Raw genomic sequence first — 5,220 nt, 5'->3', positions numbered from 1 at the left:
CCTTCCTTCCTTCCTTCCTTCCTTCCTTCCTTCCTTCCTTCCTTCCTCCCTCCCTCCCTTCCTTCCTTCCTAAAATAATAAAAATTTAATCAAATGCATACAATGTAATGACTATCTGACAATGCACACATCATTATGTTCTAGTCATCTCCCACTCCTCTGCCAGAAAGAGGGAGGTATGTTTTATTATCTTTGTTCCAGAATCTTCACTGATTTCTCAAGTACTCAAAGTTCTGCTCTCTGTTAGTGATAGTTTCATTTTTATGGCTTTAACCATTGTATATGGTGTTTTCTTGGTTCTGCCTATTTTTCTCTGAATCAGTTCTTATAAATCATATCATGTTTCTCTGAATTCCTCTGTGGCTTCTTTTGGGCCATGAGTTCTTCAGATGGAGTACCCAAGGTCACATACACAGGAAGTGTCAGAGCAAAGACTCAAACCCAGGTCTCTTGATTTCAAGTCCAGGAACCTTTCCATAGTGCCACTACGGGAGGCCTGTGTTTGGGTCATATGGCCAGGGTTCAACTATGCCCTTGGACAAGTCTTTTCACCTTTCTGGAGCCAGATTCATTAATTCTAAAGTCAGTTAGCAAATGATCTCTCAGTTCCCTTACAACTTCAAAATCCCAAGCCAATAACTTATTGACCTCTTCGTGCTTTTAACACAGAGTATTTCATAAATGCTTGTTGACTTGCTGATGAATCATTACGATGCTCATTATCAATGTCACCAAAAAGTACATTGAGCAACGGGAGACAACAACAGCTCATAATTACATAACGCTAAAAGTCTAGCAAAGCATTTCACCTGCACTATCTCAGTTTATTCCCACAGCCACCCTGGAAGGCAGCTCATTATTATTACCCTCATTTTACAGATGATGGAACTGAGGTTCAGAAATGTTAAGTGACTTGCCCAAGGTCACACAGCTAGTATGAATCTGGGACAGGATTCAAACTCAAGTCTTCTGAACTTCAAGCTAGAGCTCTATCCATTATACCACCAAGCCAAGATAGATGACAAAGTAACCAGTTCCCATGTCAGTCCCCGAGTCTCTGAGCTGACTCATCAAGCTCAAGTGTTAAGATATTTTTTGGACAGCTTGAAACACCAAGAAGAGTCCTTTTAGCCTGCATCAGTCAATAAATCAGCAAGAATTTATTAATTGCTTACTGTGTGTCAGGCACTCTACCATAGGGTTACAAAGGGGGGAAAAAAGCAAAAACAGTTCTTGCCGTCAAGGAGCTTACATTCTAATGGAAATTAATTGCATTTCTATTTGATACTAGGGTTAGATTAGATGACCCCCAAAACCCCTTTGTAGCTCAAAAAGTCTAGGACTTTCTAGATGAGGCTGCTTCCAAATACAAACAATGGTATTCATCCTTCATTAGCTACACATTTAATTACACACCACAAGTTGGCAAGAGTTGGGTTGATTAGCTAAGTTTGTGCCAAAACTCTTCTTCATTTACCCTGAATACACAAGAGTTGACTGTACATGGCATGTACGTAAACCTAATTAACAGCATCAATCAATCAACACTGTTCAAGTACTTTTCTTCTCTTGCCCTGAAGACTTCCAAACATCCCCCCTGCATAACCCTTGATGGAAGGTGGCATTGGCAGTGGTCTTGACATCTAGTACCTACTCAGGCTATGCCGGGAGTCTGGGCATGCTCTTTAAACCCTGTGGGGCCTTCAGTTTGGACTCCAGTAATTCATTGTTGGTATGCTCTCGGGGCACTTTTCTCTCCAAAGATGGATGGATGAGAAAGATTATGGAGGAAGTGGAAAGGTTGTCTGTCCCCCCCCTACCTCTACCTCCTCACTCCCTCTTCCTGGAGAAACTCTGAGGAAGTATTATTACACGTCTACTCAGAGAGTTCTCTCTGAGAGGGCTTTAGCAGTCATCTCAGTCAGCCCCCTCATTTTACAAATGAAGAATCTGAGGCCCAAAAGAAATTAAGTTTTTCTTGCCTGGAAGACCAAATTTACACCTTACCACATCTACCACCTGCTTCTAGTTCTGCCTTCTGGGACCAACAGAACAGACTAATCCAATAGCCCTTCAAGCACCTGAAGGCAGCTATTGTGGTCTTGATTCAAAAATAAGAGAGGAGAGAACAAGGTAGATTTGGCCTCAGTTCCTGGGAGAATTCTGGACTAGATCATGAAAGAGATGCTTGCTGAATATATAGGAAGTCGAGTAGTAGTTACAAAGGCTTGATCTGGCTTCATCACGAACAGATAATACCCAACATCTTATACTGCATGCCACCCAAAACTCAGAATTGATACTTGATTAAATACTTTTTAATACTAGAAATGGAAAAGTTTTTATGTGAACAAAGTTAGTGTAACTAGCATAAGAAGGGAAACAGTTTACTGGGAAGACTATCTTTAATCATGGTCTGATAGCCAAGATGTAAGCAACTAATGTAAGTATCTAACAATATGAGCTCTAGGCTCATTTTGCCAGCCCTAAGCCACTGACATGTTGGATTCCCAGAGCAAGGCTAATTCTTTTCCCTTAGGATTCTAAATGTAATCCTAAGGGGTTTGGGGGTTCTCACTAAGGCTTTTGCTACCAAGTCTCCATCTGGTATGTTAACCTCAATAGCATTACAAGTTAATATTCCCCAATAAAATCTAACTAGTGATTCCAGCCTCGGTATAATTTGGATCAATTGATAGTCAGTCAATGAGTATTTGCCAGGCAGTATTGTGGACACAAGCATTGGAGACACAAAGTCAATGAGCATTTGCCAGGCAGCATCCTAAGCACTGGGGATACAAAAAAAAAAAAGAAAAAGGAAAAAAAAATACACGTGAAAGAGTCTCTGCCCTCAAAGAAGGGAAAGAGAATGGAATAAACATGACATGTCAGGCACTATGCTAAATGCTTTACAAATATTATCTCATTTGATCTTCACAAGGTGCTATTATTATCCCCATTTTATAGTTCAGGAAATTGAGGCAAAGAGAAGGTATGTGATTTGCTCAGGGCCTCACAGTTGGTAATATTTGAGGTCAGATTTGAAGTCAGAACTTTTTGACCTAGTACACTATCCACTGTGTCACCTAGCTACCTCCCTGACATATAGCTGTCTCATATCTGGCATGTCTCACATTCTAATGGAGAAGACAACATGTAAATAGATAATACGATATACAGTGTTATAAAAGTCACTAAGACACTCCATTAATTTACAAATGAAGAAAAATTGGATTACAAGAAACAATGATAAATATAAAATATATATTTTACCTACAGGTCTTACTATGCCATGTGTTTTGTTTTGAACTAATTGTATGTACTGGTTGACTATTAAAGCACACTGATGGGGGCTCCTGTGCTACAATTTTTGGAATACAGCCCCACAGAAGAACCTTAAAGACTGTGAGAGCAGTCTTAGAAAAATGGACCAAATCTAGTAAGATGACATTTAATAGGAATAAATATAGTCCTACCCTTGGGGCTCAAAAAATCAGTTGTACAAATACAGGATGATGGAGACATCATTCAACATTAATTTATATAGAAATGACTTGGAGCTTTTAGTGGGCTGCAGTCTCAAGATGAGACCACGCAGTTAAGCAGTGGCCAAAAAAAAATCTAACCTAATTTTAGAGATGAAGTGATTAGGGGTGTTTGACCTAGAGAAGGGAAGTCTTAGAAAGGATATAACAGATGTCTTTGAGTTCATGAAGTACTTGGGATGAGAGATTAAGATTATACTGCATGGTTTTAAGGAAGAGAACCAAAGCAAAGGGTGGAAGGTGAAGGAGGGAAGACTTCAGCTGGATGCTGGGAATTTTATTTTTTGAATAATTAGAGCTTTCCCCAAATTGAATGGATTGCCTTAGGAGGTAGTGAGTTTCCAACTGGACCCTACTCCACATACCAGTCCCACATAGAAAAAAACTGAGTACATCTCAAATAGAAAAGAAGATTCTTTTCTTTCTTCATGAATCATTACATGCTGAAATTGAAAGGACCCTTAAAATATGGAATGTCAGAACTAGGAGAGGCCTTAGAATAGAGAATGCCAGAGCTGGGAGGGGTCTTAGAACAGACAACCTCAGAACTGGAAGTAGCCTTAGAACAGAGAATGTCAGAGCTAGGAGGGGCCTTGGAATATCAGAACTGGGAAAGATCTTAGAACAGGGAATTTCAGAGTTGAGAGGGGCATTAGAACAAAGAATATTAGAGGAAATGGGTCTTCTAGCATAGACGGTTAGACCTTAGAATGAACCCTAGAACATAGAAGCAACAAGGAGTTGGGAGAGACCTTAGAACATAGAATGTTAGACCATGAAGAGATCTTAGAAACCAAATGTTAAAGCCTGGCAAAGACCTTAGTAATAGAATCTTGGAGATAGAAGGAAACATAGAATGTATAGACTTTAGAAGACTTTAAGTTTGAAGGGGCATCCTTATTGTACAGATGAGGAAACCGGGGGAGAATAACCATCAGACAACTACTGTAAACAATGTCAGTCTGGGTATATGACTCTAGGCTAGCCAGTGCTTGGCACAGAGGTTCTGAGCCTGAGTATTACTGGACTCATTATCCCTATGTCTGCAATGAGGATGAAAAGTGAGGCAAGACAAGAAGGCACACGCCTGGGGTGAAACAATCACAACATGTTTGGACCTAATGTAGTGGAGAAATGTGGGGAAGAGACTCATGGTCGGAGGTAAGGACTGGCTTGACAGGGAGCCAAGAGCTCCAGGTAGAGGTTAATGTGGGTTATCAGTTGCAGGAACAAAGGAGAGGCCCCAGCACGGCCCCAGAGAGACAGAGAGATTGTGTGCGTGTGCGTGCGTGTGTGTGTGTGTGTGTGTGTGTGTACATGTGAGTAGGAACATGGGTCTTAGTAGCTTCAGCTGCCCTTCAAAAACACCATCTTGGCAGCCAAGGGTCCAAATACCAGTTATACAAGGCAGGAACCTTTAATGGAAGTTGGACACTTCTCGATATGACCAACTTATAGAAAGCTATGTCCATTTTCTTTCATTCCTCCAGCAAATGGTCCCCTTTGATGGCAAAGGAATGGTTTCCAGACTACAGAAGCACCCTCCACCCCACCACCCAACAACTGCATGCTGGGGAAAATCACTCTCTGTTGCCATGCTGCCAAAGGACTAATTAGAATTAACCCAACAAACTTTTACTGAGTGCCTACTGTGTGCACAAGGAACTGTGCTTGC

Source organism: Petaurus breviceps, unplaced genomic scaffold, assembly GCF_028583685.1.
Source record: "Petaurus breviceps papuanus isolate PSGF00001 unplaced genomic scaffold, PetGlider_PUasm1.0 379, whole genome shotgun sequence".
In the NCBI taxonomy this organism is placed as follows: Eukaryota; Metazoa; Chordata; class Mammalia; order Diprotodontia; family Petauridae; genus Petaurus; species Petaurus breviceps.
Note: the sequence above shows the minus strand (reverse complement) of the source record.